Source organism: Oryx dammah, unplaced genomic scaffold, assembly GCF_014754425.2.
Source record: "Oryx dammah isolate SB20612 unplaced genomic scaffold, SCBI_Odam_1.1 HiC_scaffold_18, whole genome shotgun sequence".
In the NCBI taxonomy this organism is placed as follows: domain Eukaryota; kingdom Metazoa; phylum Chordata; class Mammalia; order Artiodactyla; family Bovidae; genus Oryx; species Oryx dammah.
The window spans coordinates 28235019-28248989 of record NW_024070202.1 but is presented as its reverse complement, the minus strand read 5'-3'; positions in this window follow the sequence as shown (position 1 = coordinate 28248989).

Sequence of the window (13971 nt, the reverse complement as noted above, 5' to 3'; positions counted from 1 at the left end):
GCTAACTCCCAAAGTGGCAAGCATTATCCCTGGGAGCCCAGTTGCCCTTTAAGGGATGCCACCAACAGATGAACTTCTAGCAGGCATTGTGTGTCTGTCACCCGGCCTAGCGGGTACACTGAGAGATGCTGTTGTTGCACGTGTTGTAGGAAACGTGGAAGATGAAGGCCTGGATATCTAGAGAGATTGCATATTATACAGCATTTTTCTCCCAAAGGCCAGCTATTTTCTGGTTGTCCCTCCAGAAGATTGTAGAGGCAACATTGTGGAGCCCAAAATGAGGCTCAGGAAAAGAACGTGAAACAGGAGGGAAGGGGACAGGGCACAGTTTTTGAAAAAAAAAAAAAAGACATAGCTCAAGGGCATAACATAAAGATTAAAATCAGATGGATCCAAGAAGACAAGTCAAATTCAACTAAACCTTGATCCTCAATCTGCAAACCAAATGACACACCCAGAGGTGCCAGGACAGTTCCAAGTCACTGTCAAGAGACTGAGGAGTGGGTGGTTCCCCAATTGTTGGACTGATCCTCCCACTTATTAGCATATTAAATCACCCAGCCCTGTGAAAACTAACCACATCACATTCCATGGCCACTCCCCTCTGTGATGGCCCACACTCTTGGAGTGTACTTGTCTCTGAATCCGAACAAATCCACCTCTTATCTATCTGTCTCTCACTGAATTTTTGCAATGAGACATCAAGAGCCTGAGCTTCATTAGGTCCTGAAGTCAGGCACCATGGATTTTGGGTGGGCTCAAGTTCCAGGAGAGAGGAGCTGAAGGACGGGAGGAGAAAGCAGTGGGGAAAATGTGCTAAGGAATCCCCTTCATAACCCGCCAGAAGATCTGCTAAATACCTGACCTGTGCTCAGTTTTCATTGGCCTGATCCTTGGCACAAAGAAGATTAAGGACAGAAGAACCCCCACCTGCTTGGGCAATAGCTACTAAGTAGCCCCTGACAGAGTCCCTGAATTGCACCCACTGCCTCTAGCCTGTTCATGGGGGCTTTGAGGAAACAAGAAACAAGAGATTGCAAAGGAATTAAGATGTTGTTAGCCATATGTCCTTCCATTCATAGGAGTGAGGACCTCCTACCTTAACTGGAGGTCTTCTGGAATCTGAGACTGAGCCATGTGAGCTTTCTGCTGAGTTTGTTTTTCCTGTCCCAGTTTCCAGCATGCTGGCCTTCTTGTCGCTTCCCCTGCATTGGGTTTTCTTTGCATTCAGCATCCACCATGGAAGCTTTTGCTGAGTTGGGCTTCTGCTGTGCTTGGCTTTTGCCTCACAGGAGCCCAGCTGAGATTGTTTCAGTGAGGTTAAATCCGAGTCACGGCACCATATTCATCAGGGTAGTGTGTGATTTCCTCGGTTCTGTCTCACCACAGCAAAAATTTGAAGTGATGGGATGGACCAGTGTTACAGCTCCATGTTACAGCTCAGTTTTATTTAGAAAACAAAGGAAAATATATCCTCGAGTTGTGGGGGTGGGGGGTCAACCCAAAAGACAGAGAGAAGAGAAGCCCCCCTCCCTCAATTTTGGCTCCTCTTATCCTCCCCCTGGGCCTGCCCTATGTAAATTGGGCTAGCTAGGAGGGCTCTTTGTTTTACCTGAGGTCCTCACTCTGGTTCTCAGACCTTCCTTTGTTCTATTTTCATGGGCTTTCCCCTGCTTTGTCTTTTAGCCACCTCCAATCTGGACTCATTTTTCCTATTTTAACTACCTAATACATACATAGATCTCCTTTTGGGTCAATTTCTCTGAAGAACCCTGAATAATGCAAGTATGGTGTTGGCTGTGGATTTTCATATACAGCCTTTATTATACTGAGGTATTTTCCTTCTATTCCTAGTTTGTTAAAATTCTATCATGAAGTGTGTTGGATTTTGTAAACTGCTTTTTCTCTCTCAGCCTGTTTCTCTCTATATATATATGATTGGCAGCTTGTTATATATGCTGTGGTTAAGGTAAAAGGTAAATTGTGTTTCAAATCAGTCTATATTATTCATATTTCAAGCTCTCTCTTTTTTAAATTGAAGGATAATTGCTTTACAATGTTGTGTTGGTTTCTACCATACAACTGTGTGAGTCAGCCATAAATATACATGTATTCTCTTCCCTCGGAACCTCCGTCACCTCACCATCCCACATCTCTGGGTTGTCACAGAGCACTGGGTTAAGCACCCTGTGTTACACAGCAGCTTCCACTATTTTACACATGGTAGTGTAGAATTTTAGTGCTGCTCTCTCAATTCGTCCCACACCCTCCTCCCCCTACTGTGACTTTTTCTGTATTAGTGGAGATGGTCATGCAGGGTTTTTTCATCATTGTGCTAATGTAGTATGTTACACTGTTTCATTTTTGTATGTTGAACTATTCTTATTTTATAGGAATAAATCCTATTTGATCATGGTGTATAATTCTTTTTATGCTAATTTGAATTCTGTTTGCTAATATTTTGTTGAAATATTTACACCACTATTCAGAGGAGGGCTTCTCTGGTGGCTCAGCAGTAAAATAATCTGCTTGCTAATGCATGAGACATGGGTTTGATCCCTGGGTCAGGAAGATCCCCTGGAGAAGGAAATGGCAACCCTCTCTAGTATTCTTGCCTAAAAAATCCCATGGACAGAGGAGCCTGGTGGGTTATAGTCCATGGGGTCACAGAGTCAGGCACGACTTCGCAACTAAACAATAACAAACCAGAGAGGATATTTGCCAGTATTTGCTTTTTTTTTTTTTTTTTTTTTTAGCATCTTTGGTTTTAATGGCAGGGTAATGCTGGCCTCTTAGGATGAGTTAGGAAGTGCTCCCTCACCTTTGGTTTTTTTTTTTTTTTAGAAGAGTTGGGGTAGGATAAGTATTCTTTATAAATATTTGGTCAAATTCATGAGTATAGCATTTGTTCTTTGATAGAAAACATTTATGTTAAAAGGTCTTTGATTGTTTACTCTCCCTACCAATTATAACTAACAGAATTATATAAAGGTCAGAATTATATAAAGTTTTCATTCCAATCCCAAAGAAGAGCAATGCCAAAGAATGTTCAAACTACCTCACAATTGCACTCATCTCACACACTAGCAAAGTAATGCTCAAAATTCTCCACGCCAGGCTTCAACAGTACATGAACTGTGAACTTCCAGATGTTCAAGCTGGATTTAGAAAATGCAGAGGAACCAGAGATCAAATTGCCAACATCCACTAGATCAAAGAAAAAGCAAGAGAATTCCAGAAAAACATCTACTTCTGCTTTATTGATTACAGCAAAGCCTTTGACTGTGTAGATCATAACAAAATATGGAAAATTCTTCGAGAGATGGGAATACCAGCCCACCTATCCTGCCTCCTGAGAAATCTGTATGCAGATCAAGAAGCAACAGTTAGAACTGCACATGAAACAACAGACTGGTTCTAAATTGGGAAAGGAGAATGTCAAGGCTGTATATTGTCACACTGCTTATTCAACTTATATGCAGAGTATATCATGCAAAATGCAAGGCTGGATGAAGCACAAGCTGGAATCAAGATTGCCGGGAGAAATATCAATAGCCTTAGAAATGCAGATGACACTACCCTTATGACAGAAAGTGAGGAGGAACTGAAAGAACCTTTAGATCAAAGTGAAAGAGGAGAGTGAAAAAACTGACTTAAAACTCAACATTCCAAAAACTAGGATTATGGAATCTGGTCTCATCACTTCATGGCAAATAGATGGGGAAACAATGGAAACGGTGAGAAATTTTATTTTCCTTGGCTCCAAAATCACTGCAGATGGTGACTGCAGCCATGAAAGATGCTTGCTCCTTGGAAGAAAAGCTATGATCAACCTAGACAGCATATTAAAAAGCAGAGACATTACTTTGCCAACAAATACCCACCTAGTCAAAGCTATGGTTTTTCTAGTAGTCATATATAGATGTGAGAGTTGAACTGTAAAGAAAGCTGAGTGCTGAAGAATTGATGCTTTTGAACTGTGATTGTTGGACAAGACACTTGAGAGTCCCTTGGATAGCAAGCAGATCCAACCAGTCCATCCTAAAGGAAATCAGTCCTGAATATTCATTGGAAGAACTGACATTGAAGCTGAAACTCCAATACTTTGGCCACCTGGTGCTAAGAACTGATACTGGGAAAGATTGAAGGCAGGAGGAGAAGGGGACACCAGAGGATGAGATAGTTAAATGGCATCACTGACTCGATAGACATGAGTTTGAGCAAGCTCTGGGAGTTGGTGCTGGACAGGGAAGCCTGGTATGCTGCAGTCCATGGGGTTGCAAAGAGTCGGACATGACTGAGGGACTGAACTGAACTAATTATTGGCCTATTGAGATTTTCTATTTCTCCATGTGTTTTTGAAACCTAATATATTACATTCAGATTATCCAGTTTGTTGGAGTACAATTGTTCGCAATACCCTATTATACTCCTTTTTATTTCTATAAAATCTATAGTATTATACCCTCTTTCATTTCTGATTTTAGTTACTCGGGTATCCTCTCTTTTATTCCTTTGTCAGTCTCTCTAAAGGATTATCGATTTTGTTGACCTTTTCAAAGAATCAACTCTTGGTTATGTAGATGTCCTCTGTTTCTTTTATATTCCCTGTTTTATTTATCCCTCCTCTTATCTGCATTATTTCCTTCCTCTGATAGCTTTGGATTTAATACATTCTTTTAATTATTGTTTCTCAAGATATAGTTAGATTATTGATTTGAGATCTTTCTCACTTTCTAATGTAACTATTGAAGATGTAAATTGCCCTCTTGGCCCGGCTTTCAGTGTATCCGATGGTTTCCATATGTTGCACTGCTTTATATATTTAGGTACTCTGATGTTCCATGCATATGTATTTATAACTGCTATAACTTCCAGGTCAATTGACTGTTTTATTATATAGTGGCCTTCTTTGTCCTGCGAGAGTTTTTGACTTAAAATCTGTTTTGTCTGATGCCGTTATAGCCTTGTGCTTCTGTCACACCTCTTCGAGTTGCCTTCCTCCAGTATCTCATGATCACAAAGGATGGCTTCTGGCTTTTTCCTCCTGTCATCATATCTGTGTACAGCCTAGGTCAGCAAGCCCTAATGCCTGGATGTTGTAGGTAGAAAGAGTCTCTTCTCTGAACTGTCATGTAGAGAAGCAATGATAGAAGAAAAGATGGATAGAGGAACCTGGTGATCTACAGTCCATGAGGTTGCAAAGAATCAGACATGACTGAGCAACTAATACTTTCACTTTTCAAATTAGTTTGTTAGAACCTTAACCCCTGATGTGATTGAATTTTATAGGGCTTTTAGGAGGCAGTTAAGGTTAAACAAGGTTATAAGGATGGGGTTCTAATTTAGCAGGGTTGGTGGCCTTATAAGAAGAGCAAGAGAGACCTGTTTCTCTCCATGTGCACTCACTAAGGAAAGGCTATATCAGGACATAGAAGGCCACCATCTGCAAGCTGGGAAAAGAAATAAACCAGAAATTGGATTGGTTGGCACCTTGACCTTGAATTTCTACTCAACAGAACTATAAGAAATAAATTTCTGTTATTTAAGCCACCCAACCTATGTATCTGTTGTGGCAGCTCAAGCTAAGACAAGGCTGTTCATAGTTCACAATTAAATATAGTTACCATTTGTGAATAGATTGTGTCTACCATTTAGTTATAAGTTAAATGTACATAAAACATAGGTTGAATTGGTATTTAGATAAATTTTTTGTTTAAATACAAGCAAATAAATAAATGACAAATCCCATAGATTCTTAAATAGAACCTGTTCAGTGATAAGCCTAAGGATGCAAAGCTTTAAGTATCCATTGAACATCTATGTGCCCAGCACTCTTTAAATCAATAATTGAATCCTAACTGTAAAAGCAGTCTCCATATTGTAATTCTTAGCTCTCAGTACATAGTAGGTATCCAATAAATGTTAGCTGCATTTACAAATTATTATCTTGATTAGTAGAGGTTTATACATCAAAATTCAGCTGGTAAAGAATCTGCCTGCTATACAGGAGACCCCAGCTGGATTCCTGGGTCAGGAAGATCTGCTGGAGAAGGAATAGGCTACCCACTCCAGTATTTTTGGTCTTCCCTGGTGGCTCAGCTGGTAAAGAATCTGCCTGAGATGCAGGAGACCTGGGTTCGATCCCTGGGTTAGAAAGATCCCCTGGAGAAGGGAACAGCTACCCACTGCAGTATTCTGACCTGGAGAATTCCATGGGGTTGCAAAGAGTCAGATATGACTGATCAACTTTGTTTTATATCAAAATTAATGGCACAGACACAGAATATTCTCTAGACAAGTATCCTTTTAGGAAGATAGAAATGTATAGACAGGAAAGTGTATATTGGACAAAGTTATTTGTGATTATCTAATGCCTCTCAGTAATATAGTTAAAGAAATACTGTTTTCAGATGTTGGAATATTTTTCTATCAAGTTCAGTATTACTTTTTGGAAGGAAATGTCCTACTACTATTTAAAAAAGAAACATTTAATATCCTTTTGAAAACTTATAGTGATTTCCAAAATCAGGGAAAAGGCACTTTGGAATTATATATGGTTCTGAGTCCCCTGTTAATTCTTTTAGGATTTTTTTAAAAAAATTATTGGAGTATAGTTGATTTATAATGTTTTAGGTTTATGACAAGGTAAATCAACTATACATATATATCTACTCTTTTTCATATTCTTTTCCCATACAGGGCATTACATAGTATTGAGTAGACTTCCCTGTGCTATACAGTAGGTTCTCATTAATTATTTTATATATAGTAGTATGTATATGTCCATTCCAATCTCTCAAGTTATCCCTCCTCTCTTCACCCTCCCAGCTCCCCCCAGGCCCCATGCTGGCTCCTTGTAACCATAAGAATATTTTCTACACCTGTGGCTCTATTTCTCCTTTGTAAATAAGTACATTTGTACTATTTCTTTAGATTCCCATATAAGCAGTGTTGTTGTTCAGTTGCTCAGTCACATCCAACCCTTTGCAACCCCATGAACTGCAGCACTCCGGGCTTCTCTGTCTTTCATGATCCCCTGGAATTTGCTCAAACTCATGTCCTTTGAGATGGTGATGCTATCTAACCATCTCATCCACTGTCTTCCCCTTCTCCCCTGCCTTCGATCTTTCCCAGCATCAGAATCTTTTTCAATGAGTTGGCTCTTCCTTTCAGGTGGCCAAAGTATTAGAGGTTCAGCATCAGTACTTCCAATGAATAGTCAGGGTTGATTTCCTTTGTGATTGACTGGTTTGATCTCCTTGCTGTCCAAGGAACTCTGAAGAGTCTTCTCCAGCACTACAATTCAAAAGCATTAATTTTTCAGTGCTCAGCTTTCTTTATGGTTCAACTTTCACATCTGTACATGACTACAGGAAAAACCATAGATTTGACTATATGGACCATTGTCTACAAAATGATGCCTCTGCTTTTTAATACGCTCTAGGTTTGTTATAGCTTTTCTTCCAAAGAGCAAGCGTCTTTTAATTTCATAACCAGAGTCACCATCCACAGTGATTTTGGAAAACAAAAAATAAAGTTTGTCAGTGTTTCCATTTTTTCCCCCATCTATTTGCCTTGGAAGAAAAGTTATGACCAACCTAGATAGTATATTCAAAAGCAGAGACATTACTTTGCCGACTAAGGTCCATCTAGTCAAGGCTATGGTTTTTCCTATGGTCATGTATGGATGTGAGAGTTGGACTGTGAAGAAGGCTGAGCACCAAAGAATTGATGCTTTTGAACTGTGGTGTTGGAGAAGACTCTTGAGAATCCCTTGGACGCAAGGAGATCCAACCAGTCCATTCTGAAGGAGATCAGCCCTGGGATTTCTTTGGAGGGAATGATGCTACAGCTGAAACTCCAGAACTTTGGCCACCTCATGTGAAGAGTTGACTCATTGGAAAAGACTCTGATGCTGGGAGGGATTGGCGGCAGGAGGAGAAGGGGACGACAGAGGATGAGATGGCTGGATGGCATCACTGACTCGATGGATGTGGGTCTGAATGAACTCCGGGAGTTGGTGATGGACAGGGAGGCCTGGTGTGCTGTGATTCATGGGGTTGCAAAGAGTCGGACATGACTGAGCGACTGAACTGAACCGAACCGATGGGACCAGATGCCATGATCTTAGTTTTTTGAATGTTGAGTTTTAAACCAGCCTTTTCACTGTCCTCTTTTACCTTCATCAAGAGGCTCTTTAGTTCCTGTTTGCTTTCTGTCATTAGGGTGGTGTCATCTGCAGATCTGAGGTTATTGATATTTCTCCCGGCAATCTTGATTACAGCTTCTAGTTCATCCAGCTCAGTATTTCACATGATGTGCTCTTATTATAAGTTAAATAAGCAGGCTGACAATATAAACCGTTGACATACTCCTTTCCAACTTGGAACCAATCTGTTTTTCCATGTCCAGTTCTAACTGTTGCTTCTTGATCTGCATACAGGTTTCTCAGGAGGCAGGTAAAGTGGTCTGGTATTTCCATCTCTCGAAGTATTTTCCAGAGTTTCTTGTGATTCACACAGTCAAAGGCTTTAGCATAGTCAGTGAAGCAGAAGTAGATGTTTTTCTGGAATTCTCTTGCTTTTTCTTTGATCCAAAAAATGTTGGCAATTTTCTCTGTGGTTCCTCTGCCTTTCTAAATCCAGCTTGAACAAATAGAAGTTCTCAGTTCACATACTGTTAAAGCCTAGCTTGAAGGAATTTGAGCATTACTTTCTTAGCATGTGAAATGAGTGCAGTTGTGTAGTAGTTTGAACATTCTCTGACATTGCCCTTCTTTGGGATTGGAATGAAAACTGATCTTTTCCAGTCCTGTGTCCACTGCTGAATTTTCCAAATTTGCTGGTATGTTGAGTGTGGCACTTTAACAGCATCATCTTTTAAAATCTGAAACAGCTCAGCCTCAATTCCATCACCTCCACTAGCTTTGTTTGTAGTGATGCTTCTGAAGGCCCACTTGACTTTGCACTCCAGGATGTCTGGCTCTAGGTGAGTGACTGCACCATCATGGTTGTCCAGGTCATTAAGACCTTGATGTACAGTTCTTCTGTGTATTCTTGCCACCTTTTCTTAGTATCTTCTGCTTCTCTTAGGTCCATTCCATTTCTGTCCTTTATTGGGCCCATATTTGCATGAAATGGTCCCTTAGTATGTCTAATTTTCTTGAAAAGATCTCTAGTCTTTTCCATTCTATTGTTTTCCTCTATTTCTTTGCATTATTCACTTTAGAAGACTTTCTTATCTTTCCTTGCTATTCTCTGGAACTCTTCATTCAGATGGGTGAATCTTTCCTTCTATCCTTTGCCTTTCACTTTTCTTTTCTCAGCTATTTGTAAGGCCTCTTTAGCCAACCATTTTGCCTTGTTGCATTTCTTTTTCTTGGGTATGTTTTGATCACTGCCTCCTGTTCAGTGTTTTGAACCTCTGTCTATAGTTCTTCAAGCATTGTCTATCAGATCTAACCTATTGAATCTATTTGTTACTTCCACTGTATAAGGAATTTGATTTAGGTCATACCGGAATGGCCTAGTGGTTATCCCTAATTTCTTCAATGCAAGTCTGTATTTTGCAATTAGGAGTTCATGATCTGAGCCACGGTCAGCTCCAGGTCTTGTTTTTGCCAACTGTCTAGAGCTTCCCCATCTTAGACTCCAAAGAATATAATCAATCTGGTTTCAGTATTGACTCTCTGATGATGTCCACATGTAGAATCATCTTTTGTTTTGTTGGAAGAGGGTGTTTGCTATGACCAATGCATTCTCTTGGCACGACACTGTTAGCCTTTGTCCTGCTTCATTTTGTACTCCAAGGCCAAACTTGCCTATTACTCCAGTTACCTCTTGATTCCCTACTTTTGCATTCCAGTCACCTATGATGAAAGGGATATTTCTTTTGGTGTTATATCTACAAGACCTTCTAGAACTATATTGATATATAAGCAATATCATATGATATTTGTCTTTCTCTGACTTTCTTCACTCAATATGACAACTTCTAGGTCCATATGTGTTACTGTAAATAGCATTATTTTGTTCTTTTATATGGCTGAGAAATATTCTGTTATATATATGTACCACATCTTTTTCCATTCATCTGTCAGTGGACATTTAGATTTTTTCCATCATCTGGCTATCATAAACAGTACTGCCATGAACGTAGGTTACGTGTATCTTTTTGAGTTATGTTTTTTCCATGTATATGCCTAGGAGTGAGATCAGTTCAGTCGCTCAGTTGTGTCCAACTCTTTGCGACACCATGAATCGCAGCACACCAGGCCTCCCTGTCCATCACCAACTCTGGGAGTTCACTCAGACTCACGTCCATTGAGTCAGTGATGCCATCCAGCCATCTCATCCTCTGTCGTCCCCTTCTCCTCCTGCCCCCAATCCCTCCCAGCATCAGAGTCTTTTCCAATGAGTCAACTCTTCGCATGAGGTGGCCAAAGTACTGGAGTTTCAGCTTTAGCATCATTCCCTCCAAAGAAATCCTAGGGCTGATCTCCTTCAGAATGGACTGGTTGGATGTCCTTGCAGTCCAAGGGACTCTCAAGAGTCTTCTCCAACACCACAGTTCACAAGCATCAATTCTTCGGCACTCAGCCTTCTTCACAGTCCCAACTTTCACATCCATACATGACCACTGGGAAAACCATAGCCTTGACTAGATGGACCTTAGTCGGCAAAGTAATGTCTCTGCTTTTGAATATGCTATCTAGGTTGGTCATAACTTTTCTTCCAAGGAGTAAGCATCTTTTAATTTCATGGCTGCAGTCACCATCTGCAGTGATTTTGGAACCCAAGAAAATAAAGTCTGACACTGTTTCCACTGTTTCCCCATCTATTTGCCATGAAGTGATGGGACCGGATGCCATGATCTTCATTTTCTGAATGTTGAGCTTTAAGCCAACTTTTTCACTCTCCTCTTTCACTTTCATCAAGAGGCTTTTTAGTTCCTCTTCACTTTCTGCCATAAGGGTGGTAGCTGGGTCATATCATTGTTCTATTTTAGTTTTTTAAGGACCCACCATACTCTTCTCCATTGTGGCTGTATCATTTTAATTTCCATCCAGAAGTTCAAGAGGGCTCCCTTTCCTCCACTATCTTTCCAGCATTTATTGTTTGTAGATTTTTTTGATGATGGCCATTCTAACTAGTGTGAGGGGATACTGCATTAGAGTTTTGATTTGCGTTTTTCTAATAATTGTGATATTGAGCATCATTTCCTGTACCTCTTGGCAATTTGTACGTCTTCTTTAGAGAAATGTCTATTTAGATCTGCTTATTTTTTTATTGGGTTGTTTGTTTGTTTTGATATTGAGCTGCATGAGTTTTTTGTGTATTTTTGAAATTAATCTTTTGTCAATAGCTTTGTTTACAGATATTTTCTCCCATTTTGAGAGTTTTCTTTTTATCTTGTTTATGGTTTCCTTTGGTGCACAAAAGCTTTTAAACTTAGTTAGATCTCATTTGTTTGTTTTTATTTTCCTTATTCTAGGAGGTGGATCAAAAAAGATCTTGCTGTGATTTATTTCAAAGGGTATTTTTCCTGTTTTCCTCAAAGAGTTTTATAGTGTCTGGCCTTAGATTTAGGACTTTAGTCAATTTTGAGTTTATTTTTGTGTCATGTTATGGATCTACTAATTTCATTCTTTTACATGTGGCTATTCAGTGTTGCCAGCACCACTTACTGGAGAATCTGTGTTTTTTTCCATTGTATATTCTTGCCTGCTTTGTCATAGAATAGGTGATGATAGTTGTGTGGGCTTATCTCTGGGCTTTCTCCCTGTTTCATTGATCTATACTCTTGTTTTTATGCCAGTATGACACTGTTTTGATGACTGTAGCTTTATATTATAGTCTGAAGTCAGTTCAGTTCAGTTCAGTCACTCAGTCATGTCCAACTCTTTGCGACCCCATGAATCGCAGCCTCCAGGCCTCCCTGTCCATCAACTCTGGGAGTTCACTCAAACTCATGTGCCTCGAGTTGGTGATGCCATCCAGCCATCTCATCTCTGTTGTCCCCTTCTCCTCCTGCCCCCAGTCCCTCCCAGCATCAGGGGCTTTTCCGAGTCAACTCTTCACATGAGGTGGCCAAAGTATTGGAGTTTCAGCCTCAGCATCAGTCCTTCCAATGAAAACCATGACTGGTCTCCTTTAGGATGGACTGGTTGGATTTCCTTGCAGTCCAAGGGACTCTCAAGAGTCTTCTCCAACACCACAGTTCAAAAGCATCAATTCTTTGGTACTCAGCTTTCTTTACAGTCCAATGCTCACATCCATACATGACCGCTGGAAAAACCATAGCCTTGACTAGACGGACCTTTGTTGGCAAAGTAATATCTCTGCTTTTGAATATGCTGTCTAGGTTGGTCATAACTTTCCTTCCAAGGAGTAAGCATCTTTTAATTTCATGGCTGCAGTCACCATCTGCAGTGATTTTGGAGCCCCCCAAAATAAAGTCTGACACTGTTTCCACTGTTTCCACATCTGTTTGCCATGAAGTGATGGGACCAGATGCCATATCTTAATTTTCTGAATGTTGAGCTTTAAGCCAACTTTTCACTCTCCTCTTTCACTTTCACCAAGAGGCTTTTTAGTTCCTCTTCACTTTCTGCCATAAGCGTGGTGTCATCTGCATATCTGAGGTTATTGATATTTCTCCCAGCAGTCTTGATTCCAGCTTGTGCTTCTTCCAGCCCAGCGTTTCTCATAATGGACTCTGCATATAAGTTAAATAAGCAGGATGACAGTATACAGCCTTGATGTACTCCTTTTCCTATTTGGAACCAGTCTGTTGTTTCATAACCAGTTCTAACTGTTGCTTCCTGACCTGCATACAGGTTTCTCAAGAGGCAGGTCAGGTGGTCTGGTATTCCCATCTCTTTCAGAATTTTCAACAGTTTATTGTGATCCACACAGTCAAAGGCTTTGGCATAGTCAATAAAGCAGAAATAGATGTTTTTCTGGAAGTCTCTTGCTTTTTTCATGATTTAGTGGTTGTTGGCAATTTGATCTCTGGTTCTTCTTCCTTTCCTAAAACCAGCTTGAACATCTGGACATTCACGGTTCATGTATTGCTGAAGCCTGGCTTGGAGAATTTTGAGCATTACTTTACTAGCGCATGAGATGAGTGCAATTGTGCAGTAGTTTGAGCATTCTTTCAGGGCACCTGATTTCTGAAGCTCCATTTTTCTTTCTCAAGATTGCTTTAGCTATTCATGGTCTTTAATGCTTCATAGAAATTGAAAACAAAATTTTTTTGTTCTAATTCTGTGAAAAATGCTCTTATTTGATAAGGATTGCATTGTATTCTACTGCTTTTGGATGAAATATCTGATAAATATCAATTAAGTCTGCCTGGTCTAATGTGTCATTTAAAGCTTGGCTTTCCTTGGCTCAGACAGTAAACATCTGTCTACAATGCAGGAGACCTGGGTTCAATCCCTAGGTCGGAAGATCCGCTGTAGAAGGAAATAGCAATCCACTCCAGTACTATTGCCTGGAAAATCCCATGGACAGAGGAGCCTGGTACGCTACACTCCATGGGGTCACAAAGATTCGGACATGACTGAGTGACTTCACTTTCACTTTCCTTATTAATTTTCTGTCTGGATGATCTATCCATTGGTATAAAGGGGGTTGTTAACATCTCCCCACTATTATCATGTTACTGTTTCTCCATTTATTGCTGTTAGCATTAGTCATATATATTGAGGTGCAGCTATGTTGGGTGCTAAAGTATTTACAATTGTTATGTCTTTTTCTTAGATTTATTCCTTGAGTATTATGTAGTATATTTCCTTATATCTTGTAATAGTCTTTATTTTAAATTTGATTCTATTTTATGACTGTTGCTACTCCAGCTTTCTTTTGATTTCTATTTGCATGGAAGATCTTTTTCCATCCCCTCACTTTCAGTCTGGGTTTATTCCTAGGTCTGAAGTGGATCTCATGCATATATATGGATCTT